The sequence below is a fragment of the Hevea brasiliensis genome, chromosome 15, assembly GCF_030052815.1.
Source record: "Hevea brasiliensis isolate MT/VB/25A 57/8 chromosome 15, ASM3005281v1, whole genome shotgun sequence".
NCBI lineage: Eukaryota > Viridiplantae > Streptophyta > Magnoliopsida > Malpighiales > Euphorbiaceae > Hevea > Hevea brasiliensis.
The window spans coordinates 34,565,851-34,583,259 of NC_079507.1; positions in this window are offsets into that span (position 1 = coordinate 34,565,851).

Below are 17,409 nucleotides of genomic sequence, written 5' to 3' on the forward strand. Positions count from 1 at the left end.
CCTAGCCAACTAAATTTTCAGTTTGGTCCTCCACAAATATTTTTATTTCATTTTAAGTTTATTCCTAAGTTAGTTGAACTAAACACACAAAGTATAAACTAATTTTTTTTTAAACTTAAATCACTAACCATAATTTGGATGTTCCCTTCTTCAATTTCCTCTTTTTCTTCTTTCTTTCTTTGCTAAATCTCCTTCTCAAGTATGGGTTGTAAGGTTTTATGAAGTAATTATGGGAATAATTGGGGTTTAGTAGGGATTTAAAAGCTTGAAGCAAGCTTTAATGGAGTTTTAGGAATGGAGAGGAAGAGTGAGAGTGAGGCGGCAACTTAGGGAAAGAAGAAGTAGACTTTTATTTTTTTTTTCTTTTCTTTTCTTTTCTTTTTTATGTCTTAGGAAGACCATAAATCAATTTAATTAAATTTATTAATTATAATCTTTATGGCATCATGCATGATGTCATGCATGATGTCATCTCCATTCACTTTTTCATTTTCCTTTTTTTTTTCTATTTATTTTTCTATTAGTTCTTTAATTTAATTTTTGATTCCAAAATTTTCTTTTCTCCGATTTATTTGACAGTTAGGTTAGGAGTCAGCTCTCAGGGTCAATTGACCAAATTGCCCCTAACCGGTTCAACCCAGTTTGCAAATAATTTAATATTTCTTCTGGCTCCCTGACCTAATTATTTGACTGGCTTAACAATTCTTTTTCGTGATTTTCTCTTTTCCACTAAGTTCATAATGGTCCTAAGGACCGTGGCATCACATTTTACGGTTCGAAATTTGAGTTTAAATCGACTTTGCAGTCATTCTCGAGAAGGTCACCCATCGTTATGACTCTCGGCTCGTTTAACTTCTTATGTTATGTTCTTCTTATTTATAATTAACTAATTGGCAATTACTAATTATTTGTGTTTATAGCTTATCTAGTTGTCTTAAATGTGGTTATAATCCCCTTAATTGTCCGGACCGACACCGGTCACCGGAACAGTAAAATATACCAGGCTATGCAAATAGGGGTGTTACACCTCATATATGATGTCACCATGATGATGTAATAGCCTTTCATTAAACTTGTTTTCTTTTCCTTTTATTTTCCCATAACTTCTTCAATTTAATTATATATTTTACAATTTTCTTTTTTGTAATTTTATTTGACGGTTAGGTTAGGAGTCAGCTCTCGGGGTCAATTGACCAAATTGCCATTCGCCGGTTCAACCTAGTTTGCAAATAATTCAATATTTCTTTCGGCTCCCTGACCTAATTATTTGACTTGCTTAATAATTCTTTTTTGTGATTTTCTCCTTTCCACTGTGTTCATAATGGTCCTAAGGACCGCGACGTCACATTTTACAATTTGAAATTTGAGTTTAAATCGACTTCGTAGTCGTTTCCGAGAAGGTCACCCATCGCTGTGACTCTCAGCTCATTTAACTTCTTATGTTCTGTTCTTCTTATTTATACTTAACTAATTGGCAATTACTAATTATTTGTGTTTATAGCTTATCTAGTTGTCTTAAGTGTGGTTCTGATCCCCTTAATTGTCAGGACCAACACCGGTCATCGGAACAGTAAAATATACCAGGCTATGCAAATAGGGGTGTTACACCTCATATATGATGTCACCATGATGATGTAATAACCTTTCATTAAACTTGTTTTCTTTTCCTTTTATTTTCTCATAACTTCTTCAATTTAATTATATATTTTACAATTTTCTTTTCTCTAATTTTATTTGACAGTTAGGTCAGGAGTCAGCTCTCGGGGTCAATTGACCAAATTGCCCCTTGCCGATTTAACCCAATTTGTAAATAATTTAATATTTCTTCTGGCTCCCTGACCTAATTATTTTACTAGCTTAACAATTCTTTTTCATAATTTTCTCTTTTTCACTGTGTTCGTAATGGTCCTAAGGACAGCGACGTCACATTTTACTGTTCGAAATTTGAGTTTAAATCGACTTCGCAGTCGTTCCTGAGAAGGTCACCCATTGTTATGACTCTCGGCTCGTTTAACTTCTTATGTTCTATTCTTCTTATTTATACTTAACTAATTCGCAATTACTAATTATTTGTGTTTATAGCTTATCTAGTTGTCTTAAGTGTGGTTCTAATCCCCTTAATTGTCCGGACCGACACCGGTCATCGGAACAGTAAAATATACCAGGCTATGCAAATAGGGGTGTTACAGTTTATATTACAAATAATAACTAATTATAATGTACAAAATGCATAATATAATCTATATGGGCCCTATCTACATGCATTGCTGAGGAGGTGATAACCTTGAATAGTCTGCAGATCAGAACTCCAAAATCTCTGTTTGGGATTCGCTGGGCTTTAACTTCAGTATCTGTGCGAAAGAAACAATCTATCGTGCTAAGCATTGCTACTTAGTGGTGCAATAATATAACAAGAAATAATGTATACAAATAAAGAGAGAAATAAAATTCGGATAATTAAGATTTATTTATACTTCACATGCGATTTCTAAAATTTAATATGTTTTATCCTAATTTAGTCTTCTTTGAAAGTGTTTATTTCGCCAATGTACAGTAATAATGTACAAAAAAATGATCTAAAAATAATAAATTTATGCTTATATTATTATATAAGTCACATTTGCAATATTTATTTATGTTATAATTTCCTTTGCTAATCTTTTACCATTTTTTCAATACTTTCTAGGTTTTCTCAGATTATTTCATAATAAGTAAATTTTAATATCGGTCCAGTTCATTTCGATTCTTTCTAATAAATAACTATTTTAATTTATTTTAGGTTATCTTACTCATTTATTTTATTTAATTTCTAATATTTTTAATAGCTAATATTCTTAACATATTTCAATGAATTTTACTGCCCAAGTAACCTATGACAGGCTGACTAAACTGGATAACGGGTCGTTAGCACTGGACACCGCGGTGCCTCGGGCCGTCATACCATGGGACGCGGAACATCAACCACGTATGCAGTCAGTATGGCTAAAAAGCCATGATAACACATAATCAGGCATAAAAGCCATGAATGTTGGCATAAAGCCATGAATACAGGCATAAAGCCTTTTGCAGTACTGCTATAACAATACTTTACTGGCATGCTAATCTATCCAATCAGACACACATGTCTAGGCAATACAAGGGCACATAATATCATTAAATATTAATATGTTGTGTTTTATGACTTCATTATTTCATAATAAATTTCAATTATAATTTATACATTCATTTGATCATTTATATGATCACAACTCACATCAATTATTCTTTTGTACCTTTGTACTCAAAGTACTTTTCCTTTCTACAATAATAAGAACTAATGTCTCATTCATACATTAATGTGATTCATTTATTTATTCATTATGTCATTCATATTGATCACAATTCAAAACAATGGTTCACATGTACCATTATATTCAAAACGTTTTTCCTTTCTCATTTATACATTCAAAATTCTACTTATGTAATTACAAATTTTATATTTCAAGTTGAATTACTAAGATTTTATGAATTCTATTTGTGATGGGCATATAAGCCCTAACTATCTATACACATCAATTAGGTGACTTACTTTTCATGTTTCAAGCAATTCATGAACATTTCATGGATTTCAAATTTATGGCCTTAATTTCCCTTTAACAATTTTGACTAGGATGCATGGTCCACATTTATCATATAATTCTAAGCATTTAAGCTTAGAATTGGTTTTAGGTCTTCATCTTAGTTTGCTAATCATTTGGATTACTATTCACCTTACTAGTTAACCAAAATGTTGACTTTTTCGTACTTAATGGATATGTTAATTCTAATTGCATCAAGATCCCAAATTTTGAGTTTTACATTTGCTAGTATTAATTGCCAATGGCAATTTAAAGTCCCCTAGATGCATTTCTAAATTTTCAGTTTTGATTACCTAAGTTTACTGTTCCATTGGACAATTTTACAGTGGAAACTGGGCTAACTTTTCTTCATTAAAGTTGTTTCTTATTGTGTCTTCTTTAATTCCCTTTTTGAATCACTCATTTAGAGTTTTGTAGCTCAAGTTATGGTCATTTTACCACAACTGGCCAGAGTGACCTGTACCCAAAATTTCTGGGCAATTTGGTTCTGCCAGATTTGGTGTCCTAACTTGGACTAGCAATTTGAATTGGTTAGGTTTAGAATTTGAGTTTGTGTTCTTCATGAAAGTTGTAGGTCTATGTCTCATCTTTCTACTGGTAAAATTTCAGATCAATTAAACTTTTCTTCACTGAGTTATGACCATTTGAATAAACACTATTCATTTGGTTATTTTCCAGAGACAGCATGATGGTCACCCGGATTAGGGTAATTTTTAGGTCAACTTGGTTTGGTTTTCTGGGCAGGGTTTCTTCACCAAAGTTGTGCCATTATTGTCTAGTTTTATGTCCAATTGGCCTTGCACCAATTGAACCTATGCAACTCTAGTTATAGCTCAAACAATACATTGGACTCAAAGGTCTGAATTTTCTGCATAAGAATCAACACTCCCAAATTCAATTCTCCCAATACCACAAACTTCATTTGACATATTTGGCACTTCTAATGGTCATTAAATCATCTCAACATCATCAAATTCCAACAAATACTACAAAAACTAAGTTAGGTCAAAATCCTAACTTATAATTTCAATCTCAATCATACATCCATGCAATTTGATTTCTAATGCCTTAAACTTTATTAATCATCTTCACTAACTAAAACAAAATCATCAAAACCATCAAATTCATTTACTTCCTAGGGCTGCCACAAATTGAAACTTCAGCATATTTCAAGTTTTCTTTTCTTTTCATGCCATTTCAACTTAATCAAGCATGCTTTTAATGCTTAGGAAAGATAAAGGGTATGGTTAGTGCACTAACCTCTTTAACCACTCTCTTGGCTTGTTGAAACCTTAGAATTTTTTTCACTTTCTTCAAATTTCTTGGCAGCCAAACACTTCTCCTTGGTGTGGGTGTAATTTTTAGTGAAGGTGGTTAGGGCTTTTAGGGTGAGGAAGGGTGGGAATTCAAGCTTGAAAGCTTGAAAAATGGAAGAGGAACTCTTCCATGGTGGTGCGGCTGCTTGAGGAAGAAAGGAACAGTTTGCTTTTCTTTTTTTTTTTGTCATTTATCCTCTTTTATTGTTTAATTTAAGTGGTGCTTAATTGTGATTGGTGGATAGGTTTTTAATGACATCATATGAGGTCATAATTAGGTATTTTCTTTCATTTTCTTTTTCTTTTCTTTTCTACTCAATTTCAATTTAATTTTTAGCAATATTTATTCATATTTTAGATCGTAATAATTATTTACTTAACTGGACAAGTCGGCCAAAAATCATCTCCGAAGACGAAATGACCAAAATGCCCTCCGTTTGTCTTATTGAGCCAAAATCGTCTGTACCAATGGAAAAATTTTTCTAAGCCTTTCCTTGGCATTCTAATTCTATAGAAACCTCAATGACTCTTCTTTGGAGTCCCAAAAATTATTTTATAAATTTTCTCCCGGGTCTAGGGCTCTTAGTTGCGAGAACCATAACTTCCCACTAGGTTACCCATTACTAGGGCACCGGCTCATTTAACTTGGTTGTATTTTATTTCTAAATTTTTTTCTAAATTTTTCTTATTAATATTTGAGTTATTTATGACTCCTTACTCTAGTCTAAATATTTTTCCAGACCTTCTAGCTGTCCAGACAGACACCGGTCACCGGAACAGTAGAATGTATGGAATTGCTAAAGTGAGGGTGTTACATAGAATGACTGGAACTATATGTAAACTAGAGTGAGGAGTCATAAAGAAACCAAATAAGTGTAAAAAAAAAATTTGGGAAAAATTTTAGAAATAAAATACAACCAAGTTAAATGAGCCGGTGCCCTAGCGATGGGTAATCCAGTGGGAAGTTGCGGTTTTCAAAGTTAGGAGCCCTAAAACCATGGGGAAAATTCATGAAATAATTTTTGGGACTCTATAGAAGAGTCATTGAGGTTTCAATGGCATTAGAATGCCAAGAAAATACTTAGAAAATTTTATCAATTGGTATAGACGATTTTGGCTCCTTAAGCCAAACGGAGGGCATTTTGGTCATTTTGCCTTTAGAGACGATTTTTGACCAACTTGTCTAATTAATTAAATAATGATATGACATAAAATATGAATAGATATTGGTAAAAATTAAATTAGAAATGAGTAGAAAGAAAAGAAAAAAAATGAAAGAAAACTCAAATTTTGACATCATAATGATGTCATTTAACAAGCTCCCACCAATCACAATGGAACAAGTCTTCTTAAAACAATTAAAATAGATAAAATGGACAAAAAAATTCTGGTATTTCTCCTTCTTTTTTAGCTAGCTGAGAGTCCTCTTCTCCTCCTCCATTTTTGTTTTTCTTCCAAGCTTAAATTCCCTTATTTCTCACCCAAAACCTCAAAGCCCCAACACTAAAAATAATTCTTTGGTCCTCCTAGAGTATTTAGCAGCCAAGAAAGGGTTAAAAAGTGAAGGAAAATTTAAGATTAGCCAAGAGAAAATTCTGCTCACAAGGTTAGTGCTAGTCTCACTCTTTTCTTCCTTTCTAAAGTCGAAATTAAGGTTGAGTATGAATAAATTACAAGGAAAAAGGTTGAAATTTATGCATGAATTTAGAAATATAAATTTTGGCTAGCCTTGGTGTGTGGTTATTTTGATGAGTTTGAAGAGTTTAATTATGTTTATGCATGATGATGATTGTACACAAATGAATTAGAATGGAGGATTGAATGGTTTACATGAATTGGAGGAAATTATGACCAATTAGGGTTTGTGACAAATTTGGGTTTTGCTCATGTGTTAGTGAATGGAAGTCCTAATGGTCAATTAGTGACCATTTGGCTGTGTTTGATAAGGAATTGAAGTGAATTATGACTTTGGATTTGAGGTTGGTTATGCTGCCTCATAGGACCTGCAAGGTTGGATATGAGTCCATCAAGTTTGGGCAGCTGTAACTTGAGTTACTCATTATTAGTGGCTTGGTATGAAGAAGGATATTGCAGATTATGTGACTAAATGCCGAATATGTCAGTAAGTAAAGGCAGAGTATCAAGTTCCATCAGGATTGTTGCAACCAATATCGATACCAGAGTGGAAATGGGATAGCATCACCATGGATTTTGTTATTGGTCTCTCTCTTACATAGAAGAAGCATGATGTTATATGGATGATAGTTGACATTGTCGACACCATATTTTGGCCGATCCCCCGAAATTAATAAACCTTGAAGCCGATCCCCAATACAGTCCCCTTTACCAACCGACCACACTTCCGATCTCCCCACAAAAAGAATTTAATTAATACCAAGTCTCCAGGTCATTTAAAGCCTCACCGATCCCTCAAACCAATTCTCGAGTCCCCCGATCATTTAATTGTATTTCCAATCTTTCTTGTCAAATAAAATTGAACCAACATAAGGCCTTCGTAACACCAGTCTTGTTGCCGGTCTCTCATTTAAAATTTGAGAATGATAAAGGTTTCGACTCGGTTTAAAGATGATCCCGATCTTAAGTATTCAAAGCCAAATTTCTAATTTTAATTAAGTCCCATTTCGTAACTGATCTCATGCATATTGTGTTCTCCGACCCCTATACTTAGATTAATAATCACTTTCAGTTGTCATTATAATATGTTCAAATAATCGAGTGCTTATGCAATTTAGAAATTTTCCGATCACAATCAATCATTGAACAAAAGGGGAACTTTCATTGCATTTCATTTCAAAATTTATACAAGTCATTCGGCTGGGGGATCACCCCCAGCCTGGACTACATGTTCATTTTCTCTCTCACATTCAGCCTCCCCTTCGCTATCCTCACCTTCGTCCTCGGGAGCCAGGTTGGCCATCCAGGAGAAGTCCTCCTCAGGATAACGCTTCTTGACCTCAGCCAGGAGATCTCAATGAGCATTCACATAAGCGCCGGCCACTCCGATCACCATTTCTTCTTCTTTTGCCTTGAGCTCCTCAGCAAGATGAGCGAGTTGAGCAGCTTCATCAGCTCGGAGCGCCTGAACTTTCCCGAGAACACGATCTCGCTCAGCCAGAACATGAGCTTGCTCGGCCAGCTTGTCCTCATAGAACTTCATCCGTCCCTCAATCTGAGATATGTAGTCCTGAGCGGACGAAAGTTGGGATTGGAGAGAAGACACTTCGTGACCCATCTTCTCGACCTCTATACCCAGGCGATGAGCCTTCTCCCGGACAATGTGCTGGTTCACCAAGCACTCCACGTTCAAGCTCATAGACCGGGTCAGGATGTCATCAAGGTTGTCTGAGGACAACCTGTCCCGATCTTACCGAAGATAGATGGAAGCCCCCAAGACCTTCACCAAGCCCGGATTTTCCCGAACAGTCCAATTCTTCTCCAAGGAATGGATTAGAACTTGAGCGCTGTGGGAAAGAGGCCTCACAGTAGTTTGGGAAGGGCCCCCTTCCGCACTTGGAGTTATCGACGGAGGTGGAGGTGGCTCTTCTTGGTGAGGAGGAGTTCGGACCACTTCTATGATCGGCGGTCCGGAAGGTTGAGATGAGCCTTCCTGTATCTCCCCGGGCTCATGACCAGGTGTTTGAAGCAGCTCGGAGCGCCTTATCTCCCGTACCTTCCGAGAGATCTCTCTCTTCCGCTTCCGGCTCTCCTTAGAAGCTTCGCCGCTTGCCATACCTGCACAAAGAAGAGGTCAGTGAGATCGCTAAGGTCCAAAGATCTGAGATATAGAAAATACCGATGCCGAGATCAGAGAGTTGAAGCCCGCGAACTTGACCGGTGACCAGCTACATAGTCCAATGGTGTAGCTCGGCCGTCACGGCATCCAAACAAGAGAACTTCTTTCTGGATGCCTGTTCCTTCAACTCCATCACCTTTGCCCCCTTTTCCCTATTTAGGGCGATGTGCTTCGCAAGCAAAGGACCCTGATGCAGCCAGCTACGGGGGAAGCCCTCAAAGCTGTTCAGAATTTTGCTCCTCAAGATAAAGAAGCAGTTCTTCCAATTCTTCATGGAGGAAGGTAGATCGGTAAAAAGCCCACAATGGGGTTTCGCCTGGAAGAACCAATACTCATTGTCCTTGCGACGAGTTAACCGGTTCAGTTCAGCGAACACCTTAGCCGTGGGTTGGAGCCCCTTAGCTCGGCATAGGCCTCGGAAGGCTACTAAGATCCGCCACGAGTTCGGGTGAACTTGGGCGATGCACACTTGGTGATATTTTAAAACCTCTTTAAAGAAGTCGTCAAGAGGGAACCGTAGCCCGGCTTTTAACTGTTCTTCATACACCAAGATCATATCGTCCCTCTCAAAGAAGTGATCTGCTCGAAGGTCGCCATGACACCGGATAAGTTCGCATTTAATCAGTGCCGATGTTGTACTCTGGTGAACGCATCGCAGTCGGTTTCTTGCAAGATTGATGGTAGCTTATCCATGGCAAGATTTTCCCTCCCCGAAGAAGGCACATGCCTCGAGGGTGCTGGTTGTCCCCGAGCTGGAACGAAGACCCTAGGAAGTTCAGGCTGCGCGCTTGGTCCGACCACCTCTACATCATCGGACGACCACGAGAACTGAATGGAAGGGGGGCTTGCTGCTCTCTGACCCTCAGTACCGCTCATTTTCAAAACAGAAAATTTAAACTAAAAGAAAGATCAAAACCCTTACCGAAGCTTGATTGGTGTCGGAGGAACTTGAGAAAACGAGAGAATTTAGAGGTTGTTTGCGAAAGACTGAAAATGACATGAAGGAGCAACTGGCTAACCCTACCCCTATTTATACTCGTCCGAGCATTTAATACTCACAATGTTCCAGGTAGTACATCAGATAGCGAGACTCGCCAGCTGTTCTGACACGTCTCACGAATATTCCGGAGATTCCATAAAGAGATTGGTTAACTGTAGGGCGGCAGATTAAGGTGTTTTGAATCACGGATCGGATAAGTGTCATTCAAATTAAGAGTCGGATCAGATAAATACTTCAGGGATCGGAAAATAATCAATAATAATAAAACTACAGTTGTCAAAATAAATTTTATTTCCGAAAAGATCTGATTACATCGTTTGGACGATCTCGGGAGATCGGATTACATTAAAAGTCTAATCACATCATTTGGGCGATCTCTAGAGATCGGACTACATTAAAGGTCTGATTACATCATAAGAGCGATCTTTAAAGATCGGTAGAAGGGAGACCGGCATGAAAGATCGGAAGAGAGCGTGTCAGGAAAGATCGGAAGAGAGCGTGTCAGGAGAGATCGGAAGAGAGGAACCTGGTATGAGAGATCGAAAAAGGATCACATTGAAAAGACCGGAAAAGAGGAGAGGTCGGAAGACAAAGAGAATAAGACAGCTCCTATCAATTATCGTCATAATCAGAGCCAAGGTAGTTAAAGCGTTGCAGGAGAAATCTCAACTGCATGCCTCAGAATCGCCCGCATTTCTGACATGCGCCAGAGTACGTCAGGACAGCGCTGTACATCCTAATCTCCACCGTTGATCTTACTTGTAAGGACGAGCTCGGAGCCCTCGGATCGAAGAAGAAAAAGAAAAGATCAGCGCCTTTCACTCCTAGCCCTCGGATCGCCCCGGACAAGAGAATTTGGGACCGTCAGATTAGAAGAAGCAAATGACAAATATTCTGAAGGGGATCTCAGCCGTCCGTTCTGATCCTCTTTAATTCCTGAGCCTCAGATCATGTCGTTCGAAATCCTGACCCTCCATCTCCCTCAAAATAGATCCTGACCCTTCAGGGGAAGCAACCGGTTCCTATAAATACCTGCATGAAAACTGTTCAAAGGGGACGGGCAAAAAAAGGAGAAATAGTTACTATAGTGGAAGAACTCTAAAATTTAATTCAGTTCGTTACTCTGCTGTTTTTAAGTTTTTAATAAGGAAAAACTTTTGAAACCAGTTTTCTGAAGTGTTTTCTTGCAAAAGGGATTCTTGAAATACTGGAACTCTCCATTTTCAGTTCTTTCATTATCCTGTGACGCTCTTACTTTCAGTTCTTTGTCATCTTTATTTCCATTCTTATTTCCCAAGCTCAACTTGCTTGTTTAAACTTGACTACCGTTTAGCTAAGAATCCTTCGTTTCTAGGTGAGCTTCAGCCTTCGAGCTAAACAGCTTATGCCCCTATTACGTTCTGCGATTAGTTTAGTAGGTTCGGCTCCTCACAGGTGAGTGTTTATATCTTTGTTTCACTAAAAGCTCTTTACTTTATGCATTCCCTTTACTTTTATGTTTGTAATCTTCTCCAAGTTTATATGGTGTAATGAAGGTTATTCCCGAAGTTTACTTTCTTTGTCAACTGGTCCATTCTTTTTGTTAAGCTTTGCGACTTCTAAATGCGAAAGTCCTCGTCTCAAGTAGCGTATAAGTAGGTAGCCGTGTCTTAAGTGCTTCTTTAAAATAGAAGGCCTGAATAATACGTCAAGAAAATAATAGAGTTGCATCACTAGGCTAACATAGAAGGTGATTCAGTATGACGTCATAAAGCAGAATGAAACTAAATTTCAGGTAAATAAATAAAACGGATTATGTATAAAAAGGTACTGGTAAGGTAATTACATAAGAGATCGATAAAATTTAGTCTGGCATCCTTTGTCTGGTCACAATGTACCAACCAGTTAAAAGAAGCCTTATTCCGACCCTTGGCATCTTTGAATGCTGAAACTCTTAGTCTCAGGTTCTTATGATGCGTAGCTGTAATTAAACCTTGAGAGATCGGAAAAGTCCTTATCCGGTCCCCATTTAAATGTTTAATAGAGGTCGGAGGAGAGTTCTTACCCGATCCTTGCCCAAAACTTCCATAAATATTTAACAGAGGTCGAAGAAGAGTTCTTACCCGATCCTCGCCCAGAGTTTCCATAAATATTTAATAGAGGTCGGAGGAGAGTTCTTATCCGATCCTCAAACTTAAAATTTTAATAAATATTTAATAGAGGTCGGAGGAGAGTTCTTATCCGATTCTCAAGCTTAAAAATTTTAACAAATATTTATAAGGAGGTCGGAGGAGAGTTCTTATCCGATTCTCAAGCTTAAAAATTTTAACAAATATTTAAAGGAGATAGGAAGAGAGTTCTTATCCGATTCTCAAGTTTAAAAATTTTAATAAATATTTAAAAAAGGGAGATCGGACGAGAGTTTTTATCCGACCCTCAAACTTAAAATTTTAATAAATATTTAAAGGAGATTGGAGGAGAGTTCTTATCCGATTCCCAGATTAAATTTTAACAAATATGTAAAATGATTCTCCCTGAAATAAAGTTAATATACAACCACAATTCACTAAGGTCATCTCATTTACTTATGTATCTGGGTAATCCAGATTAGTGAAAAATCAAACATTCCTTTCGGTCAAAAGGATTAACATTTCCATTTAAGCCCTCCTAACTATGAAGAACGTGAAATTAAATCTGCTTACCCTCGTTGAGGGACGAGATGGGGTGCCTAACACTTTCCCCACCCGTTCATGGACCCCGAACCTAGAATCTCTGTTTTTGAAGTGGTTTTAGTGTAACTTATTTTCACAAATGGTTTTCTTTAATTTCCCTTAAAATTAAAGTGGCGACTCCTCACTTTTCCCACTTCGGTGAGTGTTCGTCCAGGCGACCGCAAAATACCTTGCGATAGCTTGGCGACTCAACTGGGGAGGTTAAAACTTAACCCCGGTCTAGAGGTCCAAAAGTATATTTAATTTTGTGATCAAATCATAGTTAGGTGGGCTCACTCCTCAAGATTCTGTATGTTAATTATTGTTATTCCTGCTAACCATTTTGTTTGTCTTATTTTCTACAGTGCTCTACATTTAAAAAAAAAAAAAAGGAAAAATAAAATCCCCCTGAATTGGGAAGAGGTAAAGGTGTCCCTTCACACACTGAACACTCACACGATGTCCTCACACACTTCAGCCCTATACCCGGGCTTTCTTACCCTTTTAGGAAAGTAGGAGTGAGTCATGTAGCGGTACCCGTGGGTTTTACCCCGTTAGTATCTGTGAAGGCTTCTGCTCAAATTGAAACTCGTTCTATTTACTGTGATACCCGTGGAATTTTCCCGACAGTATCGTGGGGGATAGAATGGGGCTCCACTGTTTACAGTGGGGGCAATTTGGGAACCTATGGCTTTTAGAAAATTAGACCCTGAGCTAAACTATCACGATAGTTGGAAGCCGTAGCAAGCTACCTTGTAAGATAGAACTGTCCAACTAGATAGCACCCAGCCGGTATTAGGACTTTCCTTTACTTTAAGACAAAGGGGGCATACTTACTCTTACCCTATTCCGTTTATTTTGTTCTTATTTTTAAGAGTAATCTCGAATCATACTGTTAAGAAAACCTACACATTTTCCTACTTTGATAAATGTGTAGGCGTCACTCTGCCAACAGTATAATTCAAGATTACCTGAATTTATCCCGCTAACCAGTTTTTCCTGCAGGCATCACCAAAATAAGCTCTGTAAAAGGATAAGCATCATTTTTAACATGGCATCCTCGAGTCAGTCGGCAAAAGAAGTTCTTAAATCTGAACAGAATGCTAAACCATGGCCTGAATCGTCTCATAGCTCAGTGCCCCCACAAAGGGATATTAGCTCATTACCTCCATTGGACCTGAGCAAGATTGAAGTCAGGATGAACAGTCTCGAAGGTCTGGTCAATGGTTGGGAGTCGTTTCTCGATCAGGTCAAAGCACAATTTGAGAAGAAATACGGGAGGATTGCAACCTTAATGTGAGTTAGGGTCCAGGTCCCGGCCCTAAAGGCCATGTTGCCGGTTTGGAACCCTAAGTTTGGAGTATTCTCTTTCAACGACATCGATACTGCTCGCACTATCGAAGAATATCAAGCATTGCTAGAAATCCCTTATGCGGCGCAGAATCGGATTTACCTACACCTTGAACATAGGCAGACCTGGAAACGGCTCGCAGATATGCTGAGGATCTCACTAGAAGAAGCAAAGGCGAGAGAAACCGTCAAAGGAAACACGCATGGATGGTATTGGACTTACCTCAATAAAGGGTTGGATCAATGCATCCAAGATCAACAGTGGGATCAAGATTCATTGATGCTTGCTTTAGCAATTTACGGCTTGATCTTGTTTCTTGGGCCTCCCGGAATCATAACCTGTGGTGTTGTGGAAATATTCTGGGCAGTAGAGAAGCAGAAAATCAATCCAGTACCGACAATACTTGTCGAGACTTTCTTAACCCTCACTTACTGTAGACAGCAAGGCAAGGGGTCCATTAAGTGTTGTTCTCAGTTGTTGCACCTCTGGATTATTAGTCATATGTGTCCGGTGGAGACAAAGGGACTAACTTGGTATCTTGATCAGCCTCTCATCAAGAAAATGATCCGATTGGTAATTAGTCCGAAGGATGAGCCGCAGTGGCAAGAACGGATTTTGAGCTTTAATAGCCATAACTGTTGTTGGAAGAAATTGTGGACGTCAAGTCAATCCATCTTAATCAGCACGGGGAACAATCAATCAGTATCCCTAATCGGAGTGACTGGGTACACAAGTTACACTCTGGCCTTAGTAATGAGGCAATTTGGCTCTACACAGTTCAGAATCGGTGAAGAAGAGTGCCACCAAGGTCACTTCTACCATGAGCTCAAGGAAGAGGAGGGGTTGAAAATAGCTCGCAAATCTTAGGAAAACATCACTCTGATGGAGAGGTCGCCGACACGTCCGAGTGCCACAGGCGACTATCTTAAATGGAGGGCTGACAGGGACCAAGAACACTCAACTGCAGAATTCGAAAACAGCGACCCTCGCCAAAACATCCTATCGGAAGAAGCTAATAATCAGTTGGCTGACTCGCTACAAAAGGCAAACACCGAAAACTCGCGACTGCAAGAACAAATAAAGCAGTTGGAGGATCAACAGCAGAATCTTAAAAGAAAAGTGAGAAGACTCAGGGAAGAGGCAAAGGTCGAAAAGATGAGCTTCGAAGAAAAAGAGGTATGGTGGGAAGAGGAAAAAGGCTCTCTCCAAGCTGTGGTAAGAGAAGTAGAAGGGCAGAATAGTAAGCTTTAGGAAAAGATGAAATACCAAGAGATACTCGTAGAAGATTATAAACAAGAAAACAAAAAGAAGAAGCTCGAATTGAAGGAACAGGCACTGCTCATCAACGATATCCTGAAAGAATGTGCTAAGGAAAGAAAGAAAAAAGAAAGACAAGCTGCTCTCTATCAGGAACTGAAAGAGAATGTTGGCCAGCTGGAGAGAACAATAGCACAGGGAAAACAAGAACTCCTTCCTGAATCCGAGTATGCTCTGAAAGCGTTCGACCCTACCAAATAAGAAGAAAGGTTATACGAGTATCTCAGAAAATGTCATCTCATTATAAAGAGCCTCCCTGAGCCTAGGCCGATGTAGAGAATGCTGTGTATAAATATTCGATTAATGGAAAACTTTTTGGGCCATTGTTTAGCAAAATTGTGAATGAATAGTATAACTCCCGTAGGAACCCCCTCGCTAGGGTTATGCGAAAAATTGAATATGCCATATGAATAGGTATCATAAACGCGCATTCAATCCAGTCATTTATAGTCAGACTATCGAATAATGCCATGATAAAATTGATGCAACCATCCTTCTGCAGATTTCATTTTGGCTTCCAAATGCCACCATATCCTTCGTCCGAACCAGGACCTTTAGTTTTTTTACGAAATTCAAAATTCACTAAAAGTTTTTATTTATCTCCTCACAGAAAATCAAACATTGCTTCAAACAAGGCAAGTCTGACCAAGCACACGGTTCAACCCAAGCGAGTGTACTTAACAAGATCTCGAACCAAGAAGATAATGGAAGATCAGGAACAAGTACAGAACTTACAAGGGCAAGTATCCAAGTTGAAGGACCAGGTCTCAGAACTCATGAGGCTAATGAGGGAGATGTCCCAAAATAAATCAGCTTCAGAACCTAACCTACCACTACCTCCTCCACCACCCACGACAATGGATCATCATCAGGCTTCAACCTCCTTTACCTTTCAGTCACCTATCCCGGACCCGACAATCACTGTCAACCCGGCCACCATAAATAATGATCTACCTTTCTCCCATTACCCAGCCGTCTCAAATGCTGACCCATACCATTCAATAGTAATCCCTCCAGTTCACTCTACCCCTCATCTCCCAACTGGAGGAGCATTTTATGTAGTAGGAGGAGAAAGTAAGGCCAGGGAAAATGAAAAACTATCTGCTCTGGAAGAAAGATTGAGAGCAATAGAGGGGCTGAACATGTATGGTTCAGTCGATGTGGCTTCACTTAGATTGGTGCCAGATGTGGTGGTGCCACCCAAATTCAAGGTCCCAGATTTTGATAAATACACCGGGAACTCAGATCCCCGCATCTACCTAGTAAACTACATTGCCAAAATGTCTGCCTTGACAGAAGATGATAGACTTCTCGTCCACTTCTTTTACGAGAGCCTCTCTGGAGCAGCCCTGAGATGGTGCATTCAGTTGGATAGGAGCAAACTGCACTCCTGGAAGGATTTAGCTGATGCATTCTTAAAACAGTACAAATTTAACTGTAATGTGGCCCCTACGAGGAGAGATCTCCAAAACTTGGTGCAGAAGGACAGGGAAAGCTTCAAAGAGTATGCCCAAAGATGGAGGGAGAAGGCTGCAGAAGTATATCCTCCGGTGACCGACAATGAACTCTGCTCCCTATTCATCGAAACACTGAAGGCTCCTTACTTCAACCTGATGATTGGGAATACCTCCAACAGCTTCTCTGACATCATCCAAGCCGGTGAAAGGATAGAAGCTAATTTAAGGATGGGACGGCTGCAGGAGTTGACTGAGAATCCTACAAAGAAAACTGCCAGTTTTGGCAAAAAGAAGGAGGGTGATGTGCATTCCATTACTCGTCAGAATAACTATTCCCCTCTTCCCCAAAGTAACTACCAACCATATCCCCCCCGTGGCCAAACCGTTGCCAACATTCCATCCCCTTTCCCAAATTATCCACACACATGCCCACAATACCCACCACCTGCAAATTATCAACCTAGACCTCCTCCTCTACCTACTCAACCCAGACAACCTCAGAATAACCCCAGACCACCAAGGAATCCTGATCCACCCCTTCCCCTCCCACTCAGTGAAATATACCGATACCTCATCGGTATAAACCAGATAGAACCCGTTCCCCTAGACCCAATTCAGCCACCCTACCCCAGGTGGTATGATGCCACTGCCCATTGTGAATATCATGGAGGGGCACAAGGGCATTCAACTGACAACTGCGGGGCACTCAGAGGGAAAGTGCACCCTTTAATCCAGAATGGGTGGTTGAAGTTTGAGGGAAATGGTTCCCTCCCCAATGTTACCTCAAATCCGTTGCCCAATCATAATGCGGGCAATGGAGTAAATATGATAGAACCGGATGGAGAGA